The sequence below is a fragment of the Rattus rattus genome, chromosome 3 (assembly GCF_011064425.1).
Source record: "Rattus rattus isolate New Zealand chromosome 3, Rrattus_CSIRO_v1, whole genome shotgun sequence".
Taxonomy (NCBI): domain Eukaryota; kingdom Metazoa; phylum Chordata; class Mammalia; order Rodentia; family Muridae; genus Rattus; species Rattus rattus.
In genome coordinates this window covers 143654955-143675258 of record NC_046156.1, presented here as the reverse complement: position 1 = coordinate 143675258, position 20304 = coordinate 143654955, and the positions used below count along the sequence as shown (strand labels likewise).

General features: G+C 42.4%; 1 protein-coding gene across 1 annotated transcript in view; it reads left to right on the top strand.

Annotated features, from left to right (window-relative positions):
* The window catches only part of Znf704 (zinc finger protein 704), a 174552-nt gene that overhangs the window by 10536 nt on the left and 143712 nt on the right, over nt 1–20304 (top strand).

Below are 20304 nucleotides of genomic sequence, written 5' to 3'. Positions count from 1 at the left end.
TGCTCCTCTGTGTACTGTGCTCTCAAGGTGTTCAAGCTCCACATCCATCTGAGCTCCGGGTGCAGCAGTGAGCTTGGACTTTGCCTCCAGCCTAGAGGGCTGCCAGTCATCTACCTGTGCAAAGGCGTGCTCTGTCTAATCTATAGCTCTTTACCGCAGATGCCCAGTAGTCCAGCAGGGAGGGGATTCCTCTACCACTGTGAGTTGTCACTGCCTGCTATAGACACCTAGTGATGTCACTTCCTCTTCTAATTGTCACGGCTGAGAGTCTCTGGACTGTGGGCTTGCCCTTCCTGGGTTTCTGTGTTGGTGTCTTGGACTTGGGAAAGGAGTTATCCTTTGTTCATGGAGAAGGCAGGGATAATTAGCCTCAAGTTTACTGGTCCTGTCTCTTTTTTTCTCCTGTGTGGGAGCTGCCCAGCAGGGGAGAAAGGACTCTGAGTGAATCATTTCTAGAAAATCTAGTAAAAAACAGATAATAGATTTTTTTCCTGTTACAAAATACTTCAAAAAATACTAGTGAATTGGAAGGGTAATATATGAAAACACCAGTGTTACTGTGGAGAAGCCAAGTGTGTACAAGTGCCTTTTCAGTTTCTAAGATAAACACACCTCGGGTCATTTGTATGTTTACATTTTCTTTAGCCTGCCTGCTCCTTCTCCATTTCCAGAGAACCTTTCCTTTGGATGGGTTCTGGGAAATACTGATTTATAATCCCCATTTTCAGTCGGAAAGCCGTGTAAGTGCCTCATGGCTTGAGAAAAAGAGCTAAAAACCTGGGCCAGGAAGAAGGTTCAGCAGGCAAAAATGGATGCTTGTGTTAAGTCTGATGGTCTGAGTTCGACTCCCAGAACCCACGTTAAAAAAAAAGTCAAGTGTGTTGGTACACATCTGTAGTCCAGTACTCTATGACAAGGTAAGAGGTAGACACGGAAAAATCACTCGGAAGCTATGGAGCAGTTAACCTGGGGTACACACAGTGCACCAACAGACACAGCAAAGACCCTGCAGCAAAGCAAACTGGGAGGGGAGAATGACTTCCAAAGATTGTTCTCTGACCTCCACACATTTGCTATGGTATATGTGCCCCCCCCCCCAAGAATTCATACTTCATAATACACTGAACTTAATTTAAAGATTTGTTGTTGTTGTTGTTGAGAGAGTGTCTCATTATATAAATCTGGCTGTCTTGGAACTCACTATGTAGATGACATTGGCCTGAAACTCACAGAGATCTGTCTGTCTCTGCCTCCTAAGTGTTGAGATTAAAGACGTTTATCACCACACCCGGCAAGTAAGTGTGTGTGTGTGTGTTTGTGTCTGTGTGTGTGTGTTTGTGTCTGTGTGTGTGTGTCTGTGTCTGTGTGTCTGTGTGTGTGTGTCTGTGTGTGTCTGTGTGTGTGTGTGTGTGTCTGTGTGTGTGTGTTTGTGTCTGTGTGTGTGTGTTTGTGTCTGTGTGTGTCTGTGTGTGTGTGTGTGTGTGTGTGTGTGTGTCTGTGTCTCTGTGTGTGTGTGTGTGTGTCTGTGTGTGTGTTTGTGTCTGTGTGTGTGTTTGTGTCTGTGTGTGTGTGTTTGTGTCTGTGTCTGTGTGTCTGTGTGTCTGTGTGTGTCTGTGTGTCTGTGTGTCTGAGTGTGTGTGCTATGTGAATAGAGGTACCTGCAAAGGCCAGATAGGGTGGAAGAGTCACAGGCATTTGTAAGTATCCTGACCTGGGTGTTGGAAACTGAACTCAAGTGCTCTGCCAAGAGCAATGACTGCTTCTCACTGATGAACTCTTTCTCTGGTCCATTTTAAAAAGAGAGCGAAAACTATCATCATTTTGAGGCAAGGTCTCATATATAGCCCTAGCTAGCTAGAAACTCATAGAGATACACCTGCCTGTGCCTTCTGAATGATGGGATTTAATGTATAGACTCCATACCCTGCTAAAACTGTATTATTAAGAGAGTAAATGTTGTGCTGGTGGTACATACCTGTAGGCCTACCTACTCAGGAAGGCTGAGGGAGGAGGCTCAAGGAGCCTAGGAGCTGGAGACCAGCCTTGGCTAATATAGTAAGATCCCCCCCTCACACGTACACATGTACTTTACAAGCACAAAGAAATCATGTGTTCTTAGCTGGCCTGACAGACAGCTGATGAGGTAGTGCGTTCCTAAGGGAATTATTTCACTGGTACGTTTTGACTTTTATGGTTACAGCCCCATCCTCGTGTGCAATGTAGAGAACACTAACTTTCTTGGCCAGATGGGCTCGAAGAGGGATCTAGGACTTGAGACAAGGAGGTTTGAGAAGTAATGGCTGTAATAGGACTTAAAATACCAAGAGAGCAAAACCACCACCTAGGAAGGTATAATTATTGATTTGTGTTCATGTCCCCCAAGAAAACGACTGAGATTCCAGGGCAGCATGGATGGCAGGAGTTCTTCCGATCACTGAGCTACCGATTGACATCACTCTGTCAGCACTGATCGGGGAGCTGGGTGGGTACTGCCTGGTGGAGGCTGTTTCTGTTCTCTGACATTCGATACATTGTAGCTTACAGACCCTCCTCGTGGCTAGCCTCATGTGACCCTCTTGATAAATGTAGAGCTTGATAACATTTTCCTTGCTTTATGGATGTGGAAAACAAGCCTCAGAGAAATGGCAGCTTCTGTGGAAAGAAATACACATGAGGTAATTTCATATCAAATGACACAGATATTTGTCAAACATTTCAGAAAACAGTTGGGACCAACAGATTTGAAAAATAATTGGAATCGGTACCTAAGCAACAATGGAAATTTAAGGAGAGAGGAAACTTTTGGATCGACTTACAGATTAAAACAATGTGAATTGCCGTTTTCATAAGTTGTCAAGCCTCATGTGGCGGGTGCTGCACAAGTCAGCTGTGAGTTGCTCACTGAACACTGAGCTGCATGTTTTCTATTAATTTGGGTCCAGATCCAAAGTTTAATTAAGAACATGTTCTTCAAATGCATGTTTTGGACAGTGTTTTCAATTAGTAGATTCATGTTCTTCCAACTCAAAGTGAATCTAGCAAAATATTAGAAAACTAATAAAAAACTTGAATGACAGTCTTAAAACTTTAAAAAATGTGAATTGTGTCTATTTGAGAGAAAAGCAGTCTTGTTTTTCATACATTGCTTGTGGTAAAAAGTTCTCAGGGACACAGGGATAGCTGTGTTGGTAAAGTGCTTGCCCTGCGGGCATGACGGCTGAGCCATCGCAGAACCCAGGTGAAGAAGCTGACGCGGTGGTGTCCACTTAGAGTTACCACAGGGCTGGGAATGAGACAGGGGGTCCCTGAGCCTGGCCGCTCAGCCAACTTTGTCTGATTGGTGAGTACCAGGTCCTAGAAAGAGACCTCCTTGTGCCAAAAGTGAGGGGCTGGAGAAGTGGCATGGCTCATTGAACGACAGCGTCTGCAGTTCTACCAGAGGACCCAAGTTCAGTTCAGCCATCCACAGTGGGTTTTTTTTTTTTTTTTTAACAAGACTTACTTTTATTACTATTTTTTTTTAACAAGACTTACTTTTATTACTTTTTTTTTTTTTAACAAGACTTACTTTTATTACTATTTTAAAGCCGTGTACAGGTTCCTGAGGAGGCCTGAAGAGGGTACCAGATTCACCTGGAGTTGGAGTTACAGGGGTTGGGATCTGTCCAGGGTGGGTGCTGACAACTGAATTTGAGGAATTTGAGGTCTCTGCAAGCCTTCTCGTGAGCTGTCTCTCCAGCACGGATTGTTTTAACTCCATGTGTACGTGTATGGCTGTGTTAATCACTTTCATGCTGGGGCCTATGAAGAGAAGAGTGGGTTCCCTGGAGCACCGGGAACGTAAGTTCTGTAAAGCTGCAGACGTACTATTTGTTTTTGTTGTTTTAAGATAGACTTTCGCCATGTCGCTCATCTGTCCTGGAACTCACAGAGACCCACCTGTCTCTGCCTCCCATGTGCTGGCATTAAAGGCATCGCATCACCCTGCCCCGGCCTAGCAGTAAGTACTTTAACTGCTGAGGCGTTCCTCCAGCCCTCACATTTCTTTGAGATCAAGTCTCTCTCTGGGACCTGGGACCTGCTAGTTAGGTTAGGCAGCTGGCCAGTGAGTCCATGGATCCCCCTGTCTTCCCAGCGTTGGGACTGTGTGATGCCAGCTCCACTCACTGTTTACCTTGGTGTGAGGGATCAAACCCAGGTTCTTAAACAGTCGGACCTGTACCAGAGAGCCATGTCCTCAGCCCCAGCTCTCATAGGGATATAACCCCGGCCTCTGAATCAGAATTGCAGCTCTTGTCAGTTTGCACTGAAGCATGTCACTGCCCAGAAACCAGTTGCCCATCTGCAACTCCCTGTTGCTTGTAGCCGCCGCCTACTGATTTCTCTTGTTTTCAGTGCCACTAAGACTTCATTTGCTCATTGTGATTTCTTAAGGAGAAAGATGGAGGAGGGAGAGGAGGAGGAGGAGGAAGAGGAGGAAGAAGAGGAAGAGGAAGAGGAAGAGGAGGAGGAGGAGGAGGAAGAGGAGGAGAGTTAGTATGTTAGAAAGCTTTAGGGACCGTGGTGAAAGAATCCTGGGTAACAAAGTAAACCATTTAGTAAGTGTACCCAAGCATTAGGTTCTCTGTGACTCAAGGGTGGGGGCTGGGGGAGGGGGACTTAGTGTCGATGACCTGACAGATGGGTCCCCATTTTTCTTCTTGACTCTTCCTTGTAAATTCCAGATAGAGTCTTGGTGTTGAGCAGTAACTGTGACGTTGACTTAACGTCCAAGTTGCATCCTACATTGCTTTTTGATACTCACTGTATAGCTTTAGGCTGGCCTCGAGCCCTCACTGCCCTGCCTTAGTCACCGGAGAGCGGGGATGGCTGGTAAGCACTGTGATTCCCAGCTTGTTGGATAATCTCGTGGCCACAGGGACATGAGTTTCTTCTGGGTGGGTCAGGTTGACACTGGTCTCCCCCCCTCAGGTTTCTGTGTGGACGCCCAATTCCTTTGCTCCTCATTCTCCTTCCTGAAGGATTTGGGGTAATCCCATGGGTCAGGTCTGTGTATATCTAACTGTACACATGTTTGCCGTGGAGACAGTAAAGAATCGACTTTCCTCAAAGCACTGGATGAGGAACAAGGGTAGAGAATTCTAACTTCCTACAGGGTTTTATAGAAGAACTCTGTGCTGTAGTCACCCCAGAAGGTAAATATATATGGGTGCCTTATTGCTGTTTTGGCTAAGGGTTAGGCAGGAACTTTGTGAGGGGTGAGAAAAGTCCTTCACTAGTGAAGAGCACCCCAGCTTGCATTTCAGGTGCTTTGCCATACATAGGATTTCCTAACAAAATGTTTTTGTTGGGGCTGGAGAAATGGCTTGGTAGTTGAGAGAGTTTTTGCTGTCCTTGCAGCGTCCATCCAGTGGTTCACAACTCTCTGCAGCTCTGATTTGAGGGGATCTAGTGCCCTTTTCTGCTCCTTGTACACACGGTGGTATAATTACATGCAGGCAAAACATTTCTATACACAAAATAAAAATAAACACGTGGTTTAAAATGCTCTTTATTTTCTTTCAATACAAAAAGAGGTTTGTAAAAAACAAAACAAATGCCCTAAAACATGAAAAAGAACACAGCATCACTATGCTACCCTGACACCAACTTGACCGCATGGTGGCCACCAAGTGCATTTCTGATGTTAAAGGCTCAGGTAAGGCAAATCACAAGAATGCGTACAAGAGGCGAGGCTTGGGGAAGACTGAACAGGATCACATACGCAGCCAGTGCATTTGGCTATGTTAATCCCATTTCAGCCTTTGGATGTGGTCAACAAGGCATGTGTACCCTGATCAGACACACTGGCCATAAAACTCCTCTACTAGCCACCCAGAGAGGGGCCCTGCATTCCAAGAAAGTGGTCGTTTACGCTTTAAGCCACACAAAGCTTAGAATTAGGGTTTGCTTGAAAAAAAAAAAAAAGTCCTAAGCAGCATGGGGGGAAGAATGTATGATTGCATGTATGTGCGCATGCTAGACTTAGTGTGACAGTGTTTGACAGTTGAAGCATTTAGTAAGGAATCCTTACTTACCATCATCTTTTAAAACATTGATTGATTGATTGATTGATTGATTGATTGATTTATCGATGGTTGTGGGGTTTTGAATACCAAGGCTTGAAACTGCATGTCAGAGGACAGCCTGCAAGAGCTGTCTATCTCACCATTTGGGTTTTGGGGATTCAACTTGAGCTGTTACTATTGGTTGCAAGCACTGTTAGCCACTGAGCCACCCCACTGGCTCCTTGTCACCACTTTAACCTGTTTGTCACTCTCTTTCTTTCTTTCTTTCTTTCTTTCTTTCTTTCTTTCTTTCTTTCTTCCTTCCTTCCTTCCTTTCTTTCTTTCTTTCTTTCTTTTTTGTTCTTTTTTTCCCCTCTTTTTTGTGGATAGCTTATGTGTTTACATTTCTACGATCCCTGTTTTCCCTCTCCCCCTGCTTCTATGAGGATGCTCCCCCTCCCACCCCACCCACTCCTACCTCAACACCCTGGCATTCCCTACACTGGGGAAATGAGCCTTCACAGGACCAAGGGCTTTTCCTCCTATTAAAGACAGACAACGCCATCCTTTGCTACATATACAGTTGGAGCCATGGGTCCCCCCATGTGTACTCCTTGGTTGTTGGTTTAGTCCCTGAGAGCTCTGGGGGCAGGGGTCTGGTTGGTTGATATAGTTGTTCTTCCTATAGGGTTACAAACTCCTTCAGCTCCTTCAGTCCTTTCTCTAACTCCTCCATTGGGGTCCCTGTGCTCAGTCTGATAGTTAACTGCAAGCATCTTAATGTACATTACTGAGGCTCTGGCAAAGCCTCTCAGGAGACATCCATATCAGGCTCCTGTCAGCGAGCACTTCTTGGCATCAGCAATAGTGACTGGGTTTGGTGGCTGCATCCCCAGGTGGAGCAGTCTCTGAGTGGCCTTTCCTTCAGTCTCTGCTCCACTCTTTGTCCCTGTATTTCCTCCCATGGGTATTTTGTTCCCCCATCTAAGAAGGGATGATTCATCCACAGTTTGGTTTTCCTTCTTCTTGAGGAAAAAGAAGTGAATTATGGTCTGTGAATTATATCTTGGGTATTCAAGCTTTTGGTCTAATATCCACTTATCAGTGAGTACATACCGTGTGTGTTCTTTTGTGACTGGGTTAATCACTCAGGATGATATTTTCTAGTTCCATCCATTTGCCTAAGAATTCCATGAAGTCATTGTTTTTAAGGGCTGGGCAGCACTCCATTGTGTAGATGTACCACATTTTCTGTATCCACTCCTCTGTTGAAGGGCATCTGGGTTCTTTCCAGCTTCTGGCTATTATAAATAAGGCTGCGATGAACATAGTGGAGCATGTGTCTTTGTTGTATGTTGGGGCATCTTTTGGGTATATGCCTAAGAGAGGTATAGCTGGGTCCTCAGGTAGTTCAATGTCCAATTTTCTGAGGAACCTCCAGACTGATTTTCAGAATGGTTACACCAGCTTGCAACCCCACCAACAATGGAGGACTGTTCCTCTTTCTCCATATCCTGGCCAGTATCAGCTGTCAGCTGAAGTTTTGATTTTAGCCATTCTGACTGGTGTGAGGTGGAATCTCAGGTTTTGATTTTCATTTCCCTGATGACTAAGGATGTTGAACATTTCTTTAGATGTTTCTCAGCCATTCGATATTCCTCAGCTGAGAATTCTTTGTTTAGCTCTGTACCCCATTTTTAATAGGATTATTTGGTTCTCTGGAGTCTAAATTCTTGAGTACTTTGTATATATTAGATTATTAGCCCTCTATTGGATGTAGGATTGGTAAAGATCTTTTCCCAATCCATTGGTTGCCATTTTGTCCTAATGAGAGTGTCCTTTGCCTTACAGAAGCTTTGTAGTTTTATCAAGTCCCAATTGTTGATAGTTGATCTTAGAGCATAAGCCATTGGTGTTCTGCTAGGGAAAATTTTCCCCAGTGCCCATGTGTTTGAGGTTCTTCTCCACTTTCTCTTCTATTAGTTTGAGTGTATCTGGTTTTATGTGGAGGTCCTTGAGCCACTTGGACTTGAGCTTTGTACAAGTCAATAACAATGGATCAATTTGCATTCTTCTACATGCTGACCACCAGTTGAACCAGCACCATTTGTTGAAAATGCTCTTTTTTCCATTGGATTGTTTTAGCTCCTTTGCCAAAGATGAAGTGACCGTAGGAGTGTGGATTCATTTCTGGGTCTTTAATTCTATTCCATTGATCTACCTGCCTGTCTCAGTACCAATACCATATGGTTTTATTACTAATGTTCTGTAATACAGCTTGAGGTCAGGGATGGTGATTCCCCCAGAATTTCTTTTATTGTTGAGAATAGTTTTTGCTATTCTGGGTTTTTTGTTATTCCAAATGAATTAGCAAATTGTTCTTTCTAACTCTATGAAGAATTGAGTTGGAATTTTGATGGGGATTACATTGAATCTGTAGATTGCTTTTTGGCAAAATGGCCATTTTTACTATATTAATCCTGCCAATCCATGAGCATGGGAGATTTTTCCATCTTATGATACCTTCTTCAATTTCTTTCTTCACAGACTTGAAGTTCTTGTCATACAGATCTTTCACTTGCTTGGTTAAAGTCACACCGAGGTATTTTATATTATTTGGGACTATTGTGAAGGGTGTCTTTTCCCTAATTTCTTTCTCTGCCTGTTTATCCTTTGAGTACAGGAAGGCTAGTAATTTGTTTGAGTTAATTCTATATCCAGTCACTTTGATGAAATTGTTTATAAGGTTTAGTAGTTCTATGGTGGAATTTTGGGGGTCACTTAAGTATACTATCATATCACCTGCTAATAGTGATATTTTGACTTCTTCCTTTCCAATTTGTATCCCTTAAGACCTCTTTTTGTTGTCTAATTGCTCTGGCTGGAACTTCAAGTACTTTATTGAATAGGTAGGGAGGGAGTGGGCAGTCTTTCCTAGTCCTTGACTTTAGTGAGATTGCTTCAAGTTTTTCCCCATTTAGTTTGATATTGGCTACTGGTTTGCTGTATATTGCTTTTACTATGTTTAGGTATGGGCCTTGATTTCCTGATCTTTCCAAGACTTTTAGCATGAAGGGATGTTGACTTTTGTCAAATGCTTTCTCAGCATCTAATGAAATGATCATGTGGTTTTGTTCTTTGAGTTTGTTTATATAGTGGATTACATTGATGAATTTCTGTGAATCGAACCATCTTTATATCCCTGGGATGAAGCCTACTTGATCATGGTGAAAGATCATTTTGATGTGTTTTTGGATTCTCTTTGCAAGAATTTTATTATTTTTGCATTGATACTCATAAGGGAAGTTGGTCTAAAGTTCTCTTTCTTTGTAGGGTCTTTGTGTGGTTTAGGAATAAGCATAATTATGATTTCAAAGAATGAATTACGTTGGGTTTCTTCTGTTTCTATTTTGTGGAATAGTTTGAAGAGTCTTGGTATGAGGTCTTCTATGAAGGTCTGATAGAATTCTGCACTAAACCCATCTGGTCCTGGGCTTTTTTTGGTTGGGAGACTTTTAATGACTGCTTCTATTTCTTTAGCGGTTATGGGGTTGTTTAGATGGTTTATCTGCGCCTGATTTAACTTTGGTACCTGGTATCTGTGTATACAGTTGTACATTTCATCCAGATAGTCCAATTTTGTTAAATATAGGCTTTTGTAGTAGGATCTGATGATTTTATTTTTGAATTTCCTCTCTTTCTGTTGTTATGTCTCCCTTTTTATTTCTGATTTTGTTAATTTGAGTACTGTCTACATGGCCTCTGGTTTGTCTGGCTAAGGGTTTATCTATCTTGTTGATTTTCTCACAGAAACAGCTCCTGGTTTTGTTGATTCTTTGTATAGTTCTTTTTGTTTCTACTTGGTTGATTTCAGCCCTAAGTTTGATAATTTCCTGCTGTCTACTCCTCTTGAGTGTGTTTGCTTCTTTTTGTTCTAGACCTTTTAGGTATGCTGTCAAGCGGATAGTGTATGCTCTCCAGTTTCTTTTTGGAGGTACTGAGAGCTGTGAGTTTTCCCCTTAGCACTGCTTTCATTGTGTCCCATAAATTTGGGTATGTTGTGCCTTCATTTTCATTAAATTCTAAAAAGTCTCTAATTTCTTGATTTCTTCCTTGACCAAGTTATCATTGAGTAAAGTGTTATTCAGCTTCCATGTGTATGTGGGCTTTCTGTTGTTTTTGTTGTTTTTGAAGACCAGCCTTAGTTAGGTGATCTGATAGGATGCATGGGATTATTCTAGTCTTCTTGTATCTGTTGAGGCCTGTTTTGTGACTGATTATATGGTCAGTTTTGAGAAGGTACCATGAGTTGCTGAGAAGAAGGTGTATTGTTTTAGGAGGAAAAAAATATCTGTTAAATCTATTTGGTTCATAACTTCTGTCTCTGTTTAGTTTCTGTTTCCATGATCTGTCCATTGGTGAGAGTGCAGTGTTGAAATCTCCCACTAGTATTGTGTGAGTTACAATGTGTGCTTTGAGCTTTAGTAAAGTTTCTTTTGTGAATGTGGGTGTCCTTGCATTTGAAGCATAGATATTTAGGATTGAGAGTTCATCTTGGTGGATTTTTCCTTTGATGAATATGAAGTGTCCTTCCTTATCTTTTTTGATAACTTTTAGTTGAAAGTTGATTTTATTTGATATTAGAATGGCTACTCCATCTTGTTTCTTGGGACCATTTTCTTGGAAAATTTTTTTCCAGCCTTCTACTCTGAGATAGTGTCTGTCTTTGTCACTGAGGTGTGTTTCCTGTATGCAGCAAAATGCTGGGTCCTCTTTTATGTATCCAGTCTGTTATTCCGTGTCTTTTTATTGGGGAATTGAATGCATTGATGTTAAGAGATATTAAGGAATAGTGATTGTTGTTTCCTTTTTGTTGTTGTTGTTAGAGATGGGATTATGTGTATGGCTCTCTTTTTTTGGGTTTGTTGCAAGATTACTTTCTTGCTTTCTCTAGGGTATAGTTACCCTCCTTGTGTTTGAGTTGTCTATTTTTTATCCTTTGTTAGACTGGATTTGTGGAAAGCTATTATGTAAATTTGGTTTTTGTCATGGAATATCTTGGTTTCTCCCTCTGTTAATTGAGAGTTTTGCTGGATATAGTAGCCTGGGCTGTTATTTGTGTTCTCTTAGGGTCTGTATGACATCCTCCGAGAATTTTCTAGCTTTCATAGTCTCTGTTGAGAAGTCTGGTGTAATTCTGATAGGTCTGCCTTTATATGTTACTTGACCTCTTCCCTTACTGCTTTTAATATTCTTTGTTTTGTACATTTGGTGGTTTGACCATTATGTGATGGGAGGAATTTCTTTTCTGGTCCAATCTATTTGGAGTTCTGTAGGCTTCTTGTATGTTCATGGGAATCTCTTTCTTTAGGTTAGGGAAGTTTTATTTTATAATTTTGTTCAAGATATTTATTGGCCTTTTTTTCCCCCATTTTTTTTTATATTAAATTGGGTATTTTTTTTTTTTTTTTTTCTTTAGAGCTGAGGACCGAACCCAGGGCCTTGTGCTTGCTAGGCAAGCGCTCTACCACTGAGCTAAATCCCCAACCCCAAATTGGGTATTTCTTATTTACATTTCAAATGTTATTCCCTTCCCCGTTTCCTGTCCATCAGCCCCCTAACCTCTCCTCTTCCCCTTCTATATGGGTGTTCCCCTCCCCATCTACCCCCCATTACTGCTCCCCCCAACAGTCCCCTACACTGGGGGTCCAACCTTGGCAGGACCAAGGGCTTCCCCTTCCACTGGTGCCCCAACAAGGCTATTCACTGCTACATATGAAATTGGAACCCAGGTTTAGTCCATGGTATAGTCTTTGGGTAGTGGTTTAGTCCCTGGAAGCTCTAGTTGGTTGGTATTGTTGTTCATATGGGGTCACAAACCCCTTCAGCTCCTTCAGTCTTTTCTCTAATTCCTCCAACAGGGGTCCCATTCTTAGTTCAGTGGTTTGCTGCTGGCATTCGCCTCTGTGTTTGACATGTTTTGGCTATGTCTCTCAGGAGAGATCTATATCCAGTTCCTGTCAGCATGCACTTCTTAGCTTCATCCCTCTTATCTAGTTTGGTGGCTGTATATGTATGGGCCACATGTGGGGCAGGCACTGAATGGCAGTTCCTTCAGTCTGCTCTAAACTTTGCCTCCCTATCCCCTCCTATGGATATTTTGGTTCCCCTTTTAAAGAAGGAGTGAAGCATCCGCATTTTGGTCATCCTTCTTGATTTTCATGTGGTCTATGCATCTTGGGTAATTCGACCATTTGGGCTAATACACTTATCAATGAGTGCATACCATGTGTTTATTGGCCTTTTAAGTTGGGAATCTTGACTCTCTTCTATACTATATTATCTTTAGGTTTGTTCTTCTCATTGTTTATTGGATTTCCAGGCTGTTTTGGGTTAGGAGCTTTTTGCATTTTGTATTTTCTTTGTCTGATTTGTCAATGTTTTCTATGCTATCTTCTGCCCCTGAGATTCTCGCTTCTATCTTTTATATTCTGCTGATGCTTACATCTATGACTCCTGATCTCTTTTCTAGGTTTTCTATGTCCAGGACTGTCTTTCTTTGTGATTTCTTTATTTTTTCTGTTTCTATTTTTAAATCCTGGATGGTTTTGTCTAACTCCTTCACCTGTTTGGTTGTGTTTTCCTGTATTTCTTTAAGGGATTTTTGTGTTTCCTCTTTAAGGGCTTCTACCTGTTTACCTGTGTTCTCCTGTATTTCTTTAAGGGAGTTATTTACGTCCTTCTTAAAGTCCTCTATCATCATCATGAGATGTGATTTTAAACCAGAATCTTGCCTTTCCTGTGTGTTGGGGTATCCAGGGCTTGCTGTGGTGGAGAACTGGATTCTGATGCTGCCAAATGGCCTTGGTTTCTCTTGCTTATGTTCTTGCCCTTGCCTCTTGGTTATCTCTAATGTTAGTTGGTCTTGCTGTCTCTGACTGGAGCTTGTCCCTCCTGTGAGTCTCTGAGCCTATGATATTAGAACTGAGAGAGCTCCTGGGAGACCGGATCTTTCTGGGAGGCATTTGGGTATGGAGGGCTGTGGGACAGCTTTAGCTCTAGGGCAGATGAAGACTGGAAGGATCCTGTCCCAGGCTGCTCCACAGTTCCTGAGCCCTGTGAGTTCCTGGTGGGTCCCTCTTTGGACAGTTATTGGAGCAGAAGTGGTGGTCTTAGGAGTGAGAGCCCTCCGGAGACCAGCTCTCTCCGGGCAGGTTTTGGGTATGGAGGGCTATAGGACAGTCTTAGCTCTCAGCGCAGATAAAGATGTGCTACTTTTTTCAAACTGATTTTCACTTTTCTAGCCAGCAAAGATGAAGTCAAAGTCATTGTCTGTAGTAAATATGTTCCTGTTTTATAGATGTGGAGTGGCTGGTGACTTATTTGTTACATTGCTTATATTGCTAAGAGTATAATACAAGATTCATTTCAGATTAATGTACTGATACATACGCTATGCAAAATACACAACCAGCAGCTTTTTTATGTATCTGCTGCTGGTGGTGTAATGTGGGAAACACACCCTAGGTCACTTGGGCTAGGACAGCATGGGAATGAACCCTCCAGGCAGTGGATCTGCAGCTGTAACTCCAACACCCTGCTGCTGCCTGGAGAATGTCTGGGTGGAGACAAAATAGGGGAAGACCTGGGTCTACTCCTGACAGATCCCCCTCTGCACAGTGTTTAGAGTCTGTCAGTTTGCTTTCAAGATTTGTCTTTTCCTTACCATGGAAACAAAAGTATTTCTAAAACAAAACAAAATGAAAAAAAAAAAAAAAAAAAAAAGCCCAGGGTGGTGGCTAGTGCCTGCAAGGGGACCTGTTCCCAGGGATTGCCTGAGCACAGGAATTTAGACCAATAGCAGTACCTATCACTTAACAAAAACACCAACAGCTTCCTTTTGAAGGCCACTCTCTTTTCCAAGAATCTTAACCCTGTGAGCAGAGATTTACTTTAGAAAAATCTGGGTGGGGGAGGGGGCAGTCAATGTTAAGAGAGTCCAGGCCAGGCCTGGTAGTAGTGCTGTCTTGGAAGCAGAGGCAGGTAGACCTCTGTGAGTTTTAGACCAGCCTAGTGTGCACAGTGATTTCCAGAGCTACACAGAGAAATCATGTTTCAAAAACACCAAAAATGAAAGCAAGAGAAAGGCTCAATTTGGAGGACAGTGAACTGATTCAGTGGGCAATGGTTCTGGCCAATCACCAGAGTTTTATTCCTGGGTACCACGTGGGAGATGGAGAGAACTCCTCCCTTAAGTTGCCCTCTGACCTCCACCTTGGTACACATGAGTGCACACACAAAATGAAAACAGCAAATAATTTTACTGAACAAATATCCTAAATATTTGCTTACTTCACAGAGTTTAAAACTATATGAAATGAGAGCCAAAGAGAGAAATAAACAAATGAAGTTATTGTTGAATATATTAGTTATTGATAGACTGGTAACCAAAAATTAAGAAAATAGAGAATATTCAAAAAGCACTATTTATGAAATTAATTGAATGGTCATAAAATTTTTGTCATAGAAAACAGAACTGAATGGCGTGATAATAAATCTATTTATTATATTCATATTTATAAACTGACCTGGGTTTACTTGGATTTGAAACAGCCAAGAAGGCCATGCATTACAGGTTGGTTGTCAGCTGAGAGGGGTAATGATTGGGTCATGTGGGTTCTGATCTGATCAATGGATTAATCTACGCATAAGTTTAAAATGTGAGGGTCTGGGTACAATGGGCTAGTTCTTTGAGAAGCATAAAATTAACAGAATATACCGTATGAAGTAGTAAGATATGTTAAGTAATTAACCATAGCTTAGAGAAACAGAATTTGAGATTCTTTTCAAATGGCTTGATGGCTTTACCAGTAAAGTCTACCAAATAATTACATATCATGTGGTGGTTTGAATAGGTTTGGCCCCCATGGATTCAAAGTGTTTGAATGCTTGGCCAAAGGGAGTGGCCTTGTGGGAGGAGTGTGTCACTGTGTAGGTGGGCTTTCAGGACTTCAGTGCTCAGGCTCCACTCAATTCAGAAGAGACCCTCCTCTCTCCATGCAGGAGACACTCTCACCCTGGTTGCCTTAGGGTCAAGATGTAGAACTCTAAGCTCCCTGTCTGCCTGCATGCTGCCATGCTTCCTGCCATGATAACGGACTGAACCTCTGAAACTGTAAGCCACCCCCAGTTAAATGTCTTTTTTTTATAAGAGTTGCTATGGTCATGGTGTCTCCTCACAGCAGTGAAACCCTAACTAAGACACACCACACCAGGATGTTTCAGGCAACACGGACCACATATCCAGTGGTGGATCTAGACCTAGATTATGGTCCCTTGCTGTCTTTGCTTGTACACACATACCCTAGGATGTTTGTGTAGCTATAAAACCACTGGAAAATGTATGTCTCAGAGCATAACACATAAGAATACAAGAAAGAAATAATAGCAGCCTTACAAAAATCTTTATCAAAAAAAGTAAGATGATTTCCTTCCTAAAAATATGAGTCTTCTGCTAAAATTACATAGTGTTATTACAAGTAAGGAGTATTATAGACTTTCACAGCCACAGATAAAACACTAACAATAGTAGTGAGTGATCTCGTCACGTAAAACATGATGCTGTTTTACAACTGGCTTCTTTTGTATGCTTTAGGAGTGTAAGGCTGGTTAACTATTTAAAACTCAGTGTAGTTTACAGTGTTAGCGGATTGAACGGGAGTATGAGCGTCATCTCTGACATATAAAATACTTGGCAAACGATAGAAGCTCTCCAGGCTGAATGTGACGTATTAGAGACCTGTAGCAGCCACGGGTGACAAAATACCACCCAATCACTGTGGGGAGCAACTTAGAGATGTCTTATCTAACCCATTCAGTTAACATTGTCACGGATGTTTGAGCCATTATGGTTGATAAAAAGCAAGAGAAGAAAAGGCATAAAGATTGTAGAAGAGGAAAACTGTGTTTGCTTATGGTATATGCATGGAAAGTCCCAAGGGAGTAGCAAAAAACTGCTAAAATGAGATTTTTAAAAAACTACATTGACAATTGATACAGCTTTTTGAAAAAAAAAACCTTTATGGAAACCTCCTTCTTAAAATATGCACGTATATAAGAAGTTTAAGTGGTTATACTATAACAGGATCATACTCCTAAGTGCCAGGAATGGGTTCCCTCTTTCTGAATTGTTAACCACTGGGTTTTAATAGACCAGCCCCCTACTCCCACCCTCAACGTTACAGGCAACTGTTACCATGGTTCTTGGCTACCCTCCAGAATCATCGACAGTAAACATCTTTTGGTGAAGACAGAACATATTTAGTCATAAACATGGAGAAACCAAGCAGGTACTGACCTGGAAGGTTCTTCTCTTCTGCCTGGCTTTCATTGTGTTTGATGTGCTGTGCATTTTACCCTGGAGGAGAAAAGTTACCCTCCTCAGTCTCACCCAACTCTGAACCCTAAAAGCTACAGTGGTGACTGACCCCGTAGCAGTGCTGGTGCAGTAGTGGCATTGTGGGAGTGGCCAGCCACTTTATTACTGGAGTTAGGGCCAACAGCACAAGATGGAACTTACACCTGGCACTGCTCTGAGGCCACGAGCGAGGCAGAGCATGGCTGGATAGAGAGCACAGGCCCTGAGGGACAGTGTAGTATTATCTTGCTAAATGTACAAAGTATTAAAATAACCCCTGATGACTTGCTGCTCTGCCAGAACGTCAGTACATTTCCACCGCTCCTCAGACAAGCTGCTCTTGCAGTCGACTAACACAGAGGACTGACACTGGTCAGCTTGGAGTGCTCAGCTCTCAAGGAAATGCCAGTTCACACCCCTCCCCTCAAGGCTTAGGGATCATCATCAAAGGAGGAAGGAGAGAAGTAAGAGCAGCAGTGCTGGATGACGTACAGTGCTCTGGACAGACCAGGGCACAAGCCCACAGTGACTGTCGGCATACACACAGCCTGGGTAAGCTCAAGCCAAACCAAACTCCAGCGCGAACAGGAGCTGGGTCTGAGTCCCACCCCTAGCTGAGGACTATTGGCATTTGATTGCTGCAGGAGAGGGAGGCTCTTTCTTCAATGGTATAAATCTTGCTATGTCAGCCACATCTCAACACTTCGGGCCCTACTCCCCAGAATAATGGGAAAATACAAACTAGACCTGGCCTGGGTGGGGGAGACGAGAGCAAAGGTGAAGTTGGGTGGGTAAGGATGGGGGAGGGGTTGAGGGCCAACATGATAAAGGTGTTGTATGATATCCATAAAACTTAATAAAACATTTAGAAAATATACACTTGTGAATTTAATAGAGTCCTTTAAAATGTTTTATATTGCTGGACTCGCTTTACTCACCAGCTGCCTAAGTAATGATACGGTTGCATTTTATTATTTATGAAATCTTGGTCTTAGCTAGCTTGTTCCCAACTAGCTTGTATAACCCAAATTAACCCGATTATACTCATTCACGTTCAGCCACGTGGCCCGTTTACCTCTCCTCAGGGCTAACACCTGTTTCTTCCTCCTTATTGCTGGTAAATCCCATGCCTGATTCTTTCCCAGAGTTCCTATCTCTACCTGGAAGTCCCACCCATCCTCTCCTGCTTTGCTACTGGCTGTTCAGCTCTTTATTAAACCAATCAGAAATGAGATGGGCGATGCTTCGTAAAGATAACTCTCTGCTAGTACAGAAATCAGCATTTGAATAATACAAAGATAACCTTTACACAGAGCACAAGAGATTACCCCAACAGCTTTAATAATGCCCCTGAAAACTAAATAGGAGTTGGTAAAATTAGTGAAAAGCTCAAACAATTTATGCGTACTCTCTGAGACACTGAGGAGGGTACTTTAAGGAGACTTACATGAATTCACTGACTTCCTGTGCTCAGTCAGAGACCTCGTGTGCTTATGCTAACAGCTCTCCACAAGTTTCATAGACTCCACAGTGCCAATCAAAGCCTCAGCTGTTAGCTTTTGTTTTGTTTCCTTTTTGTTTTGTTTTGTTTTTTGATAGAGTCTCACTATATACCTGACTGGCTTGGAACCTGCTCTGTAGACATGGTTGGCTCAAACTAATCAAGATCTGCCTGCTTCTGCTTCCTGAGTGCTAGGATTGAAGGTGTGTACTATGCCTTGCAGAGCAGAATGTTTTAATAGAGATGGATAAGCGAGTTAAAGTATATACAACACTTGAAATAATTTTGAAAAATAAAATTTGAGTTATTTCTACAAAGTCAACAAAGAAAATCAGTGAACCCTATATAAATCTATATATAGTTGCAAATAATACATGTTATAAATATATAATACATTATATAATTATGTGCTCATTATATATTTTATAATATATAATTATATAATAGGATCAAATATAAAGCTATATAAGTAAATATATAAAGAGATTGGTATTATAATGCTATATGTAACTTCAGCTGACACACTTGGAAAGACTGTGCACATGAAGGGTAGACAAGAGCCTGACCTGCCTATACCTGGATGTATGAATGACACTCTGAAAGGCAGTAAAGGAAACCATCTTGACAACCAAGAGTGTATTTCAGAGAAGATCCAGACATCCAGACAATACTAATTATAAAGCAGTTGTTAAATGTTACCAAAATGAAAAACTTCTGCTCAAGAAGTACAATTAAGGAAACATTAAATAATAAATTACATTAAAGTAAATTAATAGATTAAACAAATTTCTCTGTCACTTTTATTGGGGTATATCAAACAAGGCATTCGTGTACTACTCTCTGCTTAGCCACTTTGAAAAGGTCTGGGGGTTGTTATGCAAACAAGCAGCTGTGCTGTGAGATGTCGGAGCAATGATGGAGCATGGGGGTGTGGATGGAGCAGGACAGGGGAGCGTGGGTGTGGATGGAGCACGGACAGGGGAGCGTGGGGCATGGATGGAGCACGGACAGGGGAGCGTGGGTGTGGATGGAGCACGGACAGGGGAGCATGGGGCAGGATGGAGCCCGGACAGGGGAGCGTGGGTGTGGATGGAGCACGGACATGGGAATGTTGACATCTTGCAGGATAACTTTTTCTTTCTTCATTATCTGTGCACACATGTCTAACACCTGTGACATCATTCCTGGTGACTCCCAGCCATGCCCATGGTATCATGCTATTGACACTAACTAGTCCACGCCCAGCAGATTTCCTTGCGTGGAGGGGATCCTCACAGTTTAGGAGCCGAGGTAGGAGGAGCAGTGTTTCACCACACACTGATTTTCTCCTGTGTCCTTCTCCATCTCATCTACTACCAAGTCCTGCTTTTCTCCAGTGCTCTCCTTCCTCAGCATTTACTGTCCCCAGCGGTTTCCTCTTCGCCTCCCTCCCCCACAAACCCCTCCTTATTTAAGACTGTTCTACAGCACTGCTAAAATAATCTGGGCTTTATGTAACTCTTCTTATTATAGAAGCTGTATTTGTAGAACATTCCAAGGTCCTGGTAAGAATGAAGGAGCTAATAATAATATGGGATTTCACTCATCTTCCAGTCCTGCATGGTCTATCCTGGGCTTCCAGAGCAGTGCCACAGGGAGATCATTTATTTGCTAACCGCTACTCTATGATCCCTCTTGTAGCAAAGACAGCAAGCTAACAGTAGTGCTTGAGCAACCAAAACAGACGTCAAAATCCTGCACATAACCTGCTTAATTCAAACAAGGGTGCTTTGGTTTGTTGCTATGTTATGCAAAACTATGAAAACCACAGAAAAGTGCACACGACGAGGAGTGAGTATTTCTTGGCTCGTAGCAGTTAATTTTATTAATTTGTATTAGTTTCTGATGCTGTGATAAGGCGATCTGCCAAAGAACATAGGAGGAAAGGGCTTTTGGTTCACAGTTCCACACAGATGCCAACAAGACAGGAAGGCATGGGGCGGGAGTTGATCATACAGAATCTGTTTTCCCAAACATCACCTCCATGTGTGGACCAAAACAAAGCAGCCCCATGCAGCAGAACTGACTGACAGTAGCTCAGTCGGCGACCTGCTCCTGTCAAGCACTTTCCTTCCTATGGTCCCTGCCTAAGGTGCTGAGGCAAAGATGGATGGATGCAGATATTTGTAGCCCAGGCTTTTGAATTCTCTGGTAATGAGCTCAAACTATTCTGGAGACAGACAGAAGAAAGCTAATTGTGGAGGGGAGGCCAAGAAGGCTGTAGAACTCTGTTAAAGACTGAACACAGGTTGTAAAATTTAGAATGAGGTGAGTGACACTCTAGGCAGGACACCCAGCAT